This window comes from Zingiber officinale, chromosome 1B (assembly GCF_018446385.1).
Source record: "Zingiber officinale cultivar Zhangliang chromosome 1B, Zo_v1.1, whole genome shotgun sequence".
NCBI classification, from domain to species: domain Eukaryota; kingdom Viridiplantae; phylum Streptophyta; class Magnoliopsida; order Zingiberales; family Zingiberaceae; genus Zingiber; species Zingiber officinale.
In genome coordinates this window covers 100517452-100533605 of record NC_055986.1, presented here as the reverse complement: position 1 = coordinate 100533605, position 16154 = coordinate 100517452, and positions in this window count along the sequence as shown.

The window sequence follows — 16154 nt, the reverse complement described above, 5'->3', positions numbered from 1 at the left end:
ACTTCCTCTCCACCATAAATAAGTTGTAAAGGAGTTATACATGTGGCTTCTCGAGGTGCGGTGTGATAGGCCCATAACACACAAGGCTTCTCAAGGTGTCTTGAGTCCTTTGATGATTTTTTTATTGGTGACCTCCATTTGGCTGTTGCTTTGAGGATAAGCCATAGAGGTAAAAGGTTGCAAAATGTCATAACTTGAGTACCACTCCTTGATTTTCTGACCTTGGAACTGCCTTCCATTGTTCGAAACTAGCTCGTGAGGAATTCCGTACTGCCAGTTCTACCACAAGAATTGATGACCATTCGCTCGGTTATTTTCACGAGCTCCTCAGTTTCCACCTATTTAGAGAAATAATCAACTTCCACTAAAAGAAATCTTTTCTGACCCGATGTCATCAGGAAGGGCCTTACAATATCCATCCCCCATTGGTCGAACGAGCATAAAAAAATTGAAGTCTTCAATAATTATATGGGGTGATGCGGGATATTTGGGTGCTTCTGACATGATAAATAAGTACTTACTAGTTGAGCTAAGCTAGCTTGCAAAGTGTGCTAAAAATACTCGGCTAGCAAAATTTTCGAGCGAGCGAGCGACCGCCCAAGTGGCTTCTATAAGAGCCCTGATAAACTTCTTGTAAAATGTATTGCACATCATCTGACACGATGCACTTGAGCAAAGGGAGAGAGAAAGCCCTCTTTACAAGTGGTCTCTAACCAATGTTAAATGACTGACCCTTTTCTTGATTATACACACTTTCTCTCGATCGGAGAGTAACACTCCTTACTGTAGGAAAGAAATTAATGGTGCTCTCTAGTTATTCTGTAATTCTTGCTCGACTTGCCTTTCAATGTGAGTTATTAGCAATGTTTTCTCCACAGCTTTATCCAGAGTCCACGGGATTAAGGAGCCAGCCAACTTGGCTAACTCTTCTGCCTTTTGGTTTTTTGCTCGGGGGATTTTCTATAAGATCACTTCTTGAAACCCTTCTTTTAACTTCTCAAATGTCTCCGCATACATCTTGAGTCGTTCATTGTTAATTTCAAAATTGTCTGACAGTTGTTGAGCCACCAACTGAAAATCAGAGTAGATTAGGACTTAGGCGGCTCCCACATACTTCGCAGCTTGTAGACCAGCTATTAATGCTCATACTCCGCTTTATTATTAGTGACTCGATAATTTAGCTAAACGGACAACTGCAGTCTATCTTCGCGAGGTGATATCATAAGAATCTCGACCCCACCACCTTGTCGAGTGAACAACCCGTCCACATAGATTTTCCAAGTCTCCTCTGGTTCTAGGCTTTGTATCTCAGTCACAAAGTTAGCTAAGACCTGAGCTTTGATGCTTGTTTAGGGTTGGTGTATGACCGTAAATATGCTAGAGGGGTGGGGGACGGTGAATAGTATGTTTTACTTTTTTTGAAAATCAACAGTATGCAGCAGAAATGAACAGAGACAAAAAGCAAAGGCTAGCATAGGTGGTTTTACTTGGTTCGGAGTCTTCAACGACTCCTAATCCAAAGTCTGCACTTGCTGAGTGTTTTCATTGGCCAATCACTATAATCATCAAGCAATTATAGAATTTAAGTAAAATTATAGTGATTAAATTATATCGACAATACAACTTTGAAAACTTGAGCACAGGTTGTCAGTGCAGCTTTTAAGTATCCCAGAGACCTTTTCGGAGCAGCGTGGAAAGTTGTAGCAATTGATGTTATGAAGCTTCTAGTCGAATGCCCTTATATAGGCTCATTTTGGGTGCTTAGAACCCCTCCGGGCGCTTAGAGCATGTTGACATGGCAATCTCTCGTCGAAACTTCATCCACCTCTAGGCGCACGGACCCCCTCCAGGTGCTTGGACTATTGACATAGGCTTGGCCAGTCGACGTTCTCCAACTCAGCTCCTAGATAACTTTTCTGGTCTGGGCGCTTGGACTAATTTCGGGCGCCTGAACCGTCCAGGTGCCTGTTTAGGCACCCGCCCCGGTGAACTGGTCCGGGCGCCCTGGCGAGCTAGTCCGGGCGCCCAGGCGAGCTAGTCCGAGCGCCCGGGTGATCTGGTCAGGGTGCCCAGAGTCCGAGCACTCGGATCCCTTTCGGATGCCCAGATTCCCCTTTTTTTGCACTTCTCCTTCCTGTAAAAAAGAGTTAGTCCAAGAAAATAAAAATATGTTTATCCTGTAAAATAGAGTTAGTACAACATAATAAGATAGGAGTAGTAATAAGATCATGTCTCCTTAAGACCAGAATCTAGTCAAGGTCTGAGCTTAGGTTTCTCAAATAGACTTAAGCTAGACCAATGCTTATAGTTCTCTCATTGGGGAAGTGTCCTCACTGGATCGCTCCTCCAGTTGCTTACCTCTTACTTACCAACTTTAGTCGCTTGACTTGCCTTTAACCCATAAGGTCTTCCCTCTAGTTGTGAGGTCCACAGACCCAGCTAGAATTTGGCCACTCGTCAGGTCCCGAGGACCCAACCGGACTTCTCGCCAGATATCGGGTCTCGTGGATCTATCTGGACTTAGCACCAACTATCAGGTCTAGCGGACCTAGCTAAATTTTAGCCTGGTGTTAGGTCCTCTAGACCCATTAACTCCTGCACACTTGGTTAAGTAATTAGATTACAAACATTCTAACTTTAATCCATTTATCATTCATCATAACCTAAGTTAGATTATTACTATAAATTGCACCAACAGTTGATACTGTATATCATATTCGCTAAACTTCATGATCTACTTGATCTATCTCCCAGAAGCTTCCGAGTTAATGACCACCTGACCTAGGATAATGTTGGTTAATGCTATGATGGGGTGTGATAGAAAATACGGATGTAACCTATGAGCAGCTAATACTAGCCCATACTCTAACTTCTCAAGAGAGAAATAACAACATTCTATGTCTTTCAATAAATGGCTTAAGAAATACACTGGTTGTTGTTTCTTTCCCTCTTACTATATTAACACCGACCCAATGACACTTTCAGTGAAAGATAAATACACCCACAATGGCTCGCCCACTATTGGTTTGACAAGTACAGGCAAGGCAGACAAGTAATTCTTTAGTTCCTCAAGCGCTTTGTCACACTCGGCATCCCATTAGAACTTGGTCATTCAACGGAGTATTTTGAAGAAGGGTAAGTTCTGATCGACCGATCTTGAAATGAAGTGGGACAACACCGTGATCTGTCCTGTCAATTGTTGTGCTTCCATCAGATTAATATGCGTCCAGAATGTATATTTGCTCACAGCCAGAGTTTGAATCCACCACTTGATTGATACTTAGCAAGGGATGATAGTCCTTTGTGTAGGACCGTTAGATTCGATAGAGGGGGGGGGGGTGAATATCGATTCGAAAAACAAGAGTATAAATACGCAGCGGAAAAGTAAAATAGACACAATGGTTTTACTTCGTTCGGAGCCTGTGACGACTCCTACTCGAAGGCCCGTACTCCGTGAGTACTTTCGTTGGGCAATCACTATCAATTCAAATATTACAAAGTTAAGTACAAGAATTGACAGATAAAGAAAATACCGACAATAGAATTAAAACAAAATCAGCACTGAGTCGGAGAGCTTTTCGTGGCGTCGCAAGAGCACAGAGCAGCAGATCTTGGATTCTGAGTTCTTATTGAAGCTCCACCCTTACCCCTTCTTTTATATGAAGCTCAGGGCGCCCCAGATCCCTTCCAGGCGCCCTGGTGGGACGTGGCAGGTCCAACCAGTGAGCTCCACGTGGCGACGCGCAATCGGGATAAAACTTGCCTCCCGGGCGCCCGGATCCCTTCCGGGCGCCCGGATCCCCTCCGGGCGCCCGGACCCCTCTTCTCCAGAAAGTCCTTCTCCTGCAAGAAAAGGTTAGTCCGAGGCAAATGTACCCTGCAGCAAAGATTGTTAGCACAGTTTTATAGATAAGCAAAGTATGACTTAGATTCCGTCCTTCCGAGACCGGAATCTAGTCACGATCTCGACTTAGATATCCGAAATGGATCTAAGCCGGATCGACGCCTAATGTTCCCTTTCTGGGAACGCGTCCTCGCAGTCACTCCCCTCCAGTGACTTACCTTACTTACCTGCCAGACGTCCGGTCAGCCCTTCGACCCGTCTGGACTTCTCGCCAGCTATCCGGTCAGCCCGTCGACCTAGCTGGACTTCTCGCCAAGCGTCCGGTCAGCCCGTCGACCCGCTTGGACTTCTCACCAGCTATCCGGTCAGCCCGTCGACCTAGCTGGACTTCTCGCCAAGCGTCCGGTCAGCCCGTCGACCCGCTTGGACTTCTTGCCAGCTATCCGGTCAGCCCGTCGACCTAGCTGGACTTCGTGCCAGACATCCGGTCAGCCCGTCGACCTGTCTGGACTTTTCCTGCACACTTGATCAAAGTGTCAGACAACAACAAAACTAACTTAACCTATTTGTCATTCATCAAAACCTGGGTTAAATCGTTAGTGCTAACCACACCAACACTTTGGACATGCCTTATTTAGATTCCTGAAGTCCATGTAAACATGCCATTTGTTCCTGGATTTGGAAATCAGGAATATTGCATCCAAGAAGAACAATGCTACATAGATAAGTCTTCTCTTCTCTTCTCTTTATGTTTTGAGTTGTATATTATTTTATTTCTTATCTCTTGATTGTATTTCCTTTGTAATAGAGTAGATCCTCTAATTCTTAGGATATAAAGAGTATTTGTGATACAATATTGATGTATGAACTATGTACTTGTATATTTTCTTATTCAATGAAGTGTTTATAACATGTTCTTGTGTGTTATATCTTGTATGTGTTTGATGAAATGTGTATGAGGTCAATATATTCAGATGTAGAGTTTTGATCACCATGTAAAGGAAGGGCCTTGGATTGTAAGACAATGAGACCTTGTGAGAGAAGGTATCCTTTATTTTCTATGGCGTTTCCTTGAAACAGAGATTGATTCTCTACTACAGAGGCTAATTAGAGTTTTAGGAGTTTTTCCCAAATTAATATTAGGAAATGACGTATGTAATCTAACGATTGTATAACACGGCAGGTGGGGTCCTATGATAGAGGATATCCCTTTAACCAGACTTTTTAGATTACCTTTTCTATTTAATTATATTAATCTATTGTTAGGAAATAAATTGGATAATTCTAGCGATTGTATGACCAGGGGGCCCTGTGACAGAGGGTATCACTTTAACCAGACATTCTAAAGTTGCTTCTTTACTTAATGGTGTTAGAACTTGGATAAACTTTTCGGTGTGACTTTCTCAGGTTTGTGTCAGACTTTAGTTAGAATTCTTACACGAGTGTAAGCATGGAGTTATGTATATGAACAGTGCATAGGGACATTAACTAGCATTATAACGAAACCAAAATCCTAGAATCTATCATATTTAATTGATCACTTGCGCTCATTCTCTCCCTCCTTCACTACTCTTTACTCTCTCTCTCTCTCAACCTTCATCCCACTTCTCAACCTTTCTTCTAGCATTCGTGAACCATATTTCAATTATCTAGATAATTCATTGTATGAAGTTAACTAGTGCTTAATCAACATTCCCTGTGGGATTGATATTTTATTATTTGACGACACTCGTATACTTATGGGCACACATCAAGTTTTTAACTCCATATTTCCCCTCGTGTAGGAATTCTAACTAAAGTCCGACACAACCCTGAGAAAGTCGCACCGAAGAGTTTACCCAAGTTCTAACGCCATTTAGTAAAGAAACAATTCTATAAAGTCTGGTTAAAGGGAGACCCTCTGTCATAGGGCCCCCCGGTCATACAATTGCTAGAGTTATCCAATTTACTTCCTAACAATAAATTAATGTAATTAAGTAGAAAAAGTAATCTAAAAAGTCTGATTAAAGGGATACCCTCAATCACAGGGCTCCTCATCATACAATCACTAGATTATACAAGTCACTTCTTAACATTAATTTGGAAAAAAACTCCTAAAATTCTAATTAACTTCCCTAGTAGAGAATCAATCCCCATTTCAAGGAAACACTATAGAAAGTAAAGGATACCTTCTGTCACAAGGTCTCATGGTCTTACAATCCAAGGCTCTTCCTCTACATGGTGATCAAAACTCTACATCTGAATGTATTGACCTCATACACATTTCATCAAACACATACAAGCCACAACACGCAGGAACAAGTCATAAACACTTTGTTGAATAAGAAAACATGCAAGTACATAGTTCATACATCAACATTGCATCACAAATACTCTCTACATCCTAAGAATCCGAGGATCTATTTCATTTTAAAGGAAATACAACCAAGAGATAAGAAATAAAGCAATCTACAACTGAAAACATAAAGAGAAGAGAAGAGAAGAGAAGAGAAAGCTTATCCATGTAGCATCGGTCTTCTTGGATGCAATCCTTGCTTCAGAGGTGGACAACTCAATAAATATGGAAGATCTCAAGTTCCCCCAAGGGGGAGAATCCTTCTCCAAGGAATGAGGGCAAGTTCCAAGCCAAAGATAAGTAAAAAGGAGCGAAAACCCCTTAAATAAGTTTGGGCACGGGCCTGACACGACCCCTGCCACGGCCGTGTGGATTCCACATAGCCAAGGTTGGATCCTACTCTGGAAAATCCACACAGCAGTATGATCCACACAGCCAAGGTCGGCTCCTTCTCTAGAAAGGTCGTGGCATGGCCTTGGTATGGCCCTGCATGGCTATGTCTCATGGAAACACCTTTTAGATCATCTAGACGTCATTTTCTCTAATTGAAGTCTTCAACAAAGTTATAGATCACAAAGTTATCTATATTTTAGTATAAATAATAGCCCATAACTATAATCAAACAAAAAGTTATGGTCATTTTACTTACAATCTTTAGTGTAAAAAATTTCTCACAGTCATGACACGACAGTGACATTGCCGTGACACGACCGTGACATGACAGTGACATAGCCATGTGAATCCACACGGATAAAGCATGGAAAAAACTTGATCTTCACATGGTCGTGCCTCATAAGCATAACCCAGACCTTTTAGAGGCTCTAGACTTCATTTAAGCTCCATTTTCCATCAAATTTCTTCCATAGAATCATGTATGTGTCAAGGAACATGGCTAGAGCATATTCCTTGATTAAATCTCCAATTTAAAGGTCTTTTGAAAGCCTTTTCCTTCATCTATCTTTCATGCGAGCATGATCCTTCCTCCGACTTCATGCTTGAGGTTTTTTAGTTCATTTTTGCTCTGAAAACGCATCATATCAATCAAAACAAGAGAGTAGATTTCTAAAGAAAAAGAGTGGAAATATGACATAATAATGAAATAAGGTGTAATAAACATAGATTATGCTCATGAAATATAAGTAGATTTACATTAAAGTATGCATAAAAGTGTATATAATCTATGCACATCACACTCCCAAACTTAAACCTTTTGCTTGTCCTCAAGCAAAAACTACATCTAAACTCATGTGGTTAAATAGTGCATCATATTTTCTAGCAAGTTAATCTAATCCAATCAAATGACTTCATTGGTGAGCAAGATACAAAAGTTGTTTGAGAATGACCTAAGTAATAGTTCTCTGTGCTTAGTGTAATAGTGGCCTAATCTTGTCAAGTATCAATCCCTAAGTCTAGTCAAGTCATCATATCACTGTGTTCCTTATGCTTCTGACGATAGGTACTTTACCTGCCATACACTTGGTTCATATTTCTAAAACTACATAAGGACTCAAAGGACTACTCGGAATCAAGAGAAACATACCATTTATTTTTCCAATAACCTAACTCAGTCTCAAAGGGATAAATTGTTAGTTTCAACTCACGATAACTATTTTCTATCACTTATTCGTATGATTTATTTTTCTTTCTTTTCCTTTTTTTTAGTGCTTTAAAGGTATACCACTAACACAAATGCAAATATATAAATACAAATACAGGGATTTTGATTTTTCCAAGTGAGTTTCCATGATCCGAATGTTAGAGTGTATACTAAAAGCCTAGCTTTTGGTATAAACATTTATCTAGAAATAAGAATCACATTGGTCAAATGTCTACATTTATGATAAATGAAGTTGTTCAATTAATTTATATTGTAGATAACATGGTGTGTGGTGTCACACACAGAGGATCATGTTATCAGTACCTTATAAATTATAAACAGTAGCTCACGACCATAATGGAAAGGAACAAACCATTGGAAGGTCGTAGTGTAATTAGGTATTAGTTTATCTTAACTATATAATTACACTAGTACACTTAGAGTGTATTGAGTAGGACCATTAGAGGTCGTTTCTTTTATACTGACTTTATAAAGAAACAAAGACCTCAGTTATTATGGAAGTGTGTGCTCTTAATCCTAATATAATAACAAGCACATATATTTGATATTTATTTCTTTAATTTATCAATGGGTGAGATTTAGTTCGATGAATCAATAAGCCCGATAAGTTGGGAAATGATATCACTTATAGTGTGTGTTGTTGATTATAGAAGGAAACTGTGTCCTAGTGATCTAGGTTGAGAATGTCCCCAAGAGGAGCTCATAAGGATTGTCATGTTAAACCCTGCAGGTGGACATAGTCCGACATGACAATGAAGTTGAGTGGTACTACTCTTGGAGCTAGATATTAATTAAGTGAGTTGTCAGTAACTTACTTAATTAGTGGACATTTGTTATCTTAAACACAGGGAGACTAACACACTCATAATAAGAAGGAGCCCAAAATGTAATTTGGGATTGGTGCGGTAGTTCAATAATAGTTCTTTAGTGGAATGAATTATTATTGATGAAATTAAGTTGTGTGTTCGGGGCAAACACGGGATGCTTAATTTCATCGGGAGACCAAAACCAATTCCTCCTCTCGGTCCCTATCGTAGCCTCTAGTATATAGAGATTTATACCCACCGCATACCCACTTTCTTACCCATCCAATGGGGCCGGCCAAGCTAGCTTGGAACCCAAGCTAGGGTCGGCCAAGACCAAGTGGATGAGTCATGTAGGTGGCCGGCCAAAGCTTGGGTCCCAAGCTTAGGTGGCCGGCCACTAGAATATTAAAAGGATTTTTATTAAAATTATTTCTTATGTGGATATCATGATTTTAAAAGAGAGTTTAAAAATTAAAAATTTCCTTTTATAACTTTCTACAAAAGATTAAGAGAAGAGATTAACCTCTTTCCTTATTTGTAGATTAAAAGGATGGTTTTAATTTTTGGTAAAAACTTTCCTTATTTGTAAATCATCTACATGTTTAAAAGAGAGTTTAAAATTTGAAATCTTTCCTTATTTGTTGATTAAAGGAGGATTTTAAATTTTAAGAAAACTTTCCTTTTTAACCATGTTCATGATTTAAAAGAAAGTTTAAAATTAATAATTCTCTTTTATTAGTTTCTACAAAAGATTGAGAAAAGATTTGATATCTTTCCTTATTTGTAGATTAAAAGAGATTTTAATTTTTAGAGATAACTTTCTTTTTATCCACATGTTTAAAAGAAAGATTTTAATTTATTAAATTTCCTTTTTATTAACCAATCATGAAGGGATAAAATTATTGGAGAAATTTTTATAAATTTCTAGAAACAAATTAGGAAGTTTTAATTTTTGTTTTAATTAAAACTTTCCTTGATTTGTGGATTGTAGGTGGCCGGCCAAATAAGTTGGAAAAAGGAAATTAATTTTTAATTTTTCTTTTTCATGGCAAAAGAATTAAGGAAGGTTTTATTAATTTTTCCTTATTTGCCAAGACCAAGGATTATAAAAGAGGGGGTAGAGAAGGCTTCATGTGAACAACCTCTATTATTTCTCTCCCTCTTTTCCTTGGTGTTGTGGCCGGCCAACCTCTCTTCCTCTCTTCCTCTTGGTGGTGGCCGAACCTTCTCTATTGGCTTGGAGCTCTTGTGGTGGCCGGATACTACTTGGAGAAGAAGAAGAAGAAGGAGAGAAAGCTTGTATCCCTTGGAGCTTGGTTGGTGTTTTGTTCTTCGTCCTTGGTGAAGCTTCTTTGTGTTGGCCGAACCTAGCTAGGAGGAGAAGAAGGTGCTTGGTGGTTTCTCATCTCGGAAGATCGTTGCCCACACAACGTCCGAGGTTAGAAGAGGAATACGGTAGAAGATCAAGAGGTCTTTCTAAAAGGTATAACTAGTAATTTTTTTCTTTCCGCATCATGCTAGTTATTTATGGAAATAATACCAAATACAAGAGGCTTACGATTCTAGTATTTCGAATATGTTTTCGAAGTTGTGTTCTTTTGTTTTATTTTTCCTTGTGATTTGATTGTTCTTTTCGGTTAACCTAAAGTTATTTTAGGAAATTAAATATTAGATTTCTATAAAAGGTTTTGTCTAGTCGGTGGTGGTTGCTCCCATATCCAAGAAGGCCATGTGCCTCGCCACGTCAGTACTGGAAACCAATTATGGAAATTAATATTTAATGGAATTAATAACTTAAGGTGATTTGGGTCGAACGTGTTAAGTTCCGCAGGAGATCCAAGTCAAAACCTAAAAGAACAAATAGATTAAGTTTTGGATCAAACGTGTTAAGTTCCGCAAGCGATCCAAAATTTAATTTAAAAGAACACATGGTAGCTAGGAAAAGGTTCAGACCTTTGTACAAAATTTTTGTACAGTGGAACCTCTAGGCTTTCCGAGTAGCAACCAACAATTGGTATCAGAGCTAGGGTTTTGCCTCTGTGTATTTGGTATTAGTTTAATTATGCACATGTCATACATAATTTAGGCAGGTTAATAGTAGGATGTGCTAACTTTGTGGATGTAGGATCCAACTATTATGGCTTATAGTTATTATGTGTGTGATTGGACCCTTGGACATGTCAAGGGCATTTTATTGTGTGTGCATGATTGTATTATAAAATACAGCAGGAGCTGTATTTAGTTTTATTAGGATTTTATTTTTGATCTAGATACATGTACATTCCTTTTATGGAATATAGGATCAAAATGTAAAATTCTATTTATGTCGCGGATCTAATCTTGCAAAGCGTGGAACCTTCTGAGGACCAGAGGCGCAGCGGAACTAGGAGCAAGATGGATGCGACAGCTAGACCCGGTAGCGATGGCCAAATATGGCAGCAGCTTGGGATGACAACACACGGAGGACAACTAGAGATAAAAGCCATAATAGTTGAAAATTAGATTTTCTATTTATTGCTTTTATATTGTGCTGTGTGTGCATGTTGGTTTACATATTTAGTAGGCTAGCATAGTTAAAATTCCTCATTTATAAATAACTAAGTGGGAGAGGGATTTTTAAGTAAATCTCATGGTCTCCATTACTGGTTTGTAAGTGATGCAAACAAGCTTGCGTGTTGGCTCTGAGTGCCTTCCTCCATAACGGATGAGCTTGTTTGTGGATCACTAGAACAGACTTCCATTTTTGGATGACTATAGGAAGTTAATTAAGAGCGTGTGATCTTCCCCAACGGAAGGGGCATAATCTTATTAATGGACTTAGTGTCAAGTAATGGTATACACTTAGACACATCTAATAGTATCCTCCCCATCGGAGTCACTGCTATTATTTGTGTGACCAAATGAAACCAACTATTAATTTGTCATAAAACTAGGTTGACAAGATAATAAAATTAAAGGGTTAAAACCCCTCTTACAAATGATTGATTTTGTATACGTCCACACTAACGTGGCATACAAAATTAACGGTGTTTGAGATAATTTTATTTGTCATAAAGATACGTTGACAAGATAGTTAATGGGTAAAACCCTCCTTTTACAAATGTTGAATTTGTATATGTCCACACTAACGTGGCATGCAAAATTCACGGTGTTTGAGGTGTTGGTAAATTTAAATAATATTGTTTGAGGAATCAATGTTATTTTAAATTCAAAGAGTTTTGACCAAATATTTGATCAAAGACAGATCAACTATTAATTTTATTAAGTCATAAAGTAAAGTTGGCGAGATAATAAAATTAATGAATAAAATCTCCTCTTCGATTTTGTATACACAAAATTCATGGAGATTTTAAGGAGTTGATCTTGACCAAATGTTTTTGTGATTCTTAGGATGTTTGTCAATCCCTAGTAGTCATACTATAGAAAAAGACTTAGTAGTCCCAATTGTAATGATTGGAAATAGGACTTGGACATTAAGGTAGACTGTCTTCTTAGAACTAAGAACAATTTAGGTGTATTTAATTCATTAGTTGAAACATGTTTAGTGGTGTTATCTACCAGAACCTGGAGTGTAGATACAAATGTCATTAATCATGTCTGCAATTCATTGCGGGGTTCCAGGAAATCCGACAACTAAATGAAAATAAAAACACCGTCCACATGGGCACTGCTGTAAAAGTGGCAGCTGTTGCAGTGGGAGATGTTTATCCTTTGATAAGAATAAAATATGGATTTTAAGTAATTATCTTTACGTACCAAATTTAGAAAGAACCTGATTTCAGTTTCTAAACTATTATAGATATTATGTCTATTTTGATAACAAAGTTGTTATCAAGAAAAATAGGAAAGTTATCTATTCTGGTATGATGGTTGACAATTTATAATCCAATAAACTCCCACGATGCAACAAATGGAAATTAGTAACACATCTTCTAATTTTAAGAGAAAGCAACCTTCGGAAATGAACCAATTATATCTTTGGCATCTAAAGCTAGGTTATACTTGAGTAGGATTCATTGGTAGCTGATGAACTTTTGGGTTCATTGGTAGTGGAAATCTTTCCAACCTACGAGTCTTACTTGGAAGGAAAATAACCAAGAAGCTTTTAAGTCCAAGGGGTATAGAGTCAAAGATATGTTGAAATCGGTTCATTCTGATTTGTGTGATCCTATGACTATCCAGACAAGAGGTAGTATTGAATATTTTGTCTAATTTATAGACAACTATTCAAGATACAAATAAATTTACTTAATGTACCGCAAGACTAAGTACTTTGATTAGTTCAAATAGTACAAGGCTGATGCGGAGAAATGTTAAAGTAAAAGTCACTATGGTAAGAACATAGTGGCAAGTACCTCTTGGGAGAATTTAGGAGTCACTTATCAGAAGTAGGGATTCAATCCAAACTAACTGCACCTGGTACACCTCTACAGAATGGTGTAGTAGAAAGAAGGTATAGGACTCTTATGGAAATAAGTAGATTGATGATGAGTTATTTTACCAAATTTGTTTTAAGGATATGCTCTGGAAACGGAAGTGAACGTAGTACCTTCCAAAGTCATAACTCTCTACTCATATAGAATTGCTGAATAGGTGTAAGCCTATTTTGAAGCATATTCGGATTCGGGTAATCCAGCACATATGTTAAAGAGAGATAATGATAAGTTGGATAGTAGTTCACTTGTTTGTAAGTTATCCTAGATAAACAAAAAGTAGGTTTATAGTCTTAAAAATCAGAAAGTCATTGTTAGCATCAATGAATGATTTTAAAAGGACTATATAATGAACCATGTGCTCATAAGTAAATTTGTTCTTAAGGAAATAATAAAAGACATGTCTAATATAGTACCAACTGTACAAGATGAGATACCACAAGAAAACTGCAACACGTATCACAAATGATACACAATTGCAGAAAATGCCTTGTCGTAGTAGGAGGGTTGTTAAGCAACCTTAAAAGATTCATGTTTTAGGAGAGTTTTTGAACTCGATCCCTAAAGGACATGAACCTGATCTCCGGACATATGACGAAGCACTCCAAGATAAATATGCAGCATCTTGGCAAAGAGTAATGAATAATAGAATTATAATATATGTATTCTAATAAAATCTGGAAGCTTGTAGAACCACCAAGTGGTGTAAAAGCCTTTGGGTGTAAAAGGTCTATAATAGGAAAAGAGGGATAGACAGGAAGGTAGAAACCTTCAAAGCAAGGCTTGATGAAAAAGGAAACTTTTTTCACTGGTAGTCATGCTTAAGTCTATCCGGATTCTTTTATCTATTTGGCAAGTGGATGTCAAGACAGCATTCCTTAATGGAAGTCTTGAAGAAAGCATCCATATAAAGCAACCAGAAGGGTTCATTGCAAAGGGCTAAGAGCATCTTGTGTAAAGCTCAATCAGTCTATGGACTGAGGCAAAGCTTCAAGGTCTTGGAACATCTGGTTTATCAAAGTAATTCAGACCTATGGATTTATTTAGTAACCGGATAAGTCTTGTGTATACAAAAGGTGTGATGGAAGCGTGGTGGTATTTCTTGTACTATACATAGATAACATTTTTGGTAGTTGAAAATAATATCAAAATGTTGTCAGAAGTAAGGGTATGGTTGTCCAAATAATTCGATATAAAGGACTTGGGAGAATGAATATATTCTTGAGATCAAAGTAATAAGGGATCGCAAGAAAAAAATATTTTACTTATCCCAAGCTTCATACATCGGAAAAATCCTTGCTCGTTTTAAAGCATGCAAAACTCCAAGAAAGGTTTCTTACCTTTTCAGGATGGAGTAACTTTATCTAAAGATATGTCTCTGTAGACATCAAAGGAGATAAAGGAAATAAAGGCAGTTCTTTATGCTTCGGCTGTCGGAAGCCTAATGAATGCTATGCACGAGATAAGAAATCTGTTTTGCCAAGGGCATAGTTGGCAGATATCAAAGTAACTCTAGACAAGGACAGTGGACTGCAGTAAAGCATATATTGAAGTACCTTAGAGGCACTAGAGATTATATGCTAGCTTACAAGGCAGTTAATTTGGTCCTTGTGGGTTGCATGGATTTTGACTTCCAATCGGATAAGGACAATAATAAGTCAACCTCGGGGTTTTGTGTTTACTTTAGGAGGTAAAGTCATAACTATGGAAGAGTGATAAGCATAGGTGTTTTTCTGGACTTCACCATAGAAGTTTAGTATATGGCAAGCCTCTGAGGTAGCCATAAAAGCTGAATGACTCAATAACCTCAAGATAGACTTAGATATGATTTCTGGTTTGTCCAAAGATTATTACAATTTATTGTAATAATATTGGTGCAGTAGCAAACTCGAAGAAACCATAAGTCTATAAAGGCAAGTAAACATAATAGAGCGCAAGTACCACCCAATACAAGAAATCGTATAAACGAGGAGAAGTTGTTGCTGCCTAGAATGCATCAGATGATGACCTATAGATCTTTTCACTAAGGTCCTTAAGGCGAGAGCTTTTGATGGACATGTTGAAGGGTTGGGAATCAGATGTATGGCAGCAGATATGGCAGCTTAGTCTTTTAGTATAAGTGGGAGATTGTTAGAGTGTATACTAAAAGCCTAGCTTTTGGTATAAACATTTATCTAGAAATAAGAATCACATTGGTCAAATGTCTACATTTATGATAAATAAAGTTGTTCAATTAATTTATATTGTAGATAACATGGTGTGTGGTGTCACACACAGAGGATCATGTTATCAGTACCTTATAAATTATAAACAGTAGCTCACGACCATAATGGAAAGGAACAAACCATTGGAAGGTCGTAGTGTAATTAGGTATTAGTTTATCTTAACTATATAATTACACTAGTACACTTAGAGTGTATTGAGTAGGACCATTAGAGGTCATTTCTTTTATACTGACTTTATAAAGAAACAAAGACCTCAGTTATTATGGAAGTGTGTGCTCTTAATCCTAATATAATAACAAGCACATATATTTGATATTTATTTCTTTAATTTATCAATGGGTGAGATTTAGTTCGATGAATCAATAAGCCCGATAAGTTGGGAAATGATATCACTTATAGTGTGTGTTGTTGATTATAGAAGGAAGCGTGTCCTAGTGATCTAGGTTGAGAATGTCCCCAAGAGGAGCTCATAAGGATTGTCATGTTAAACCCTGCAGGTGGACTTAGTCCGACATGACAATGAAGTTGAGTGGTACTACTCTTGGAGCTAGATATTAATTAAGTGAGTTGTCAGTAACTTACTTAATTAGTGGACATTTGTTATCTTAAACACAGGGAGACTAACACACTCATAATAAGAAGGAGCCCAAAATGTAATTTAGGATTGGTGCAGTAGTTCAATAATAGTTCTTTAGTGGAATGAATTATTATTGATGAAATTAAGCTGTGTGTTCGGGCAAACACGGGATGCTTAATTTCATCGGAGACCAAAACCAATTCCTCCTCTCGGTCCCTATCGTAGCCTCTAGTATATAGAGATTTATACCCACCGCATACCCACCTTCTTACCCATCCAATGGGGCCGGCCAAGCTAGCTTGGAACCCAAGCTAGG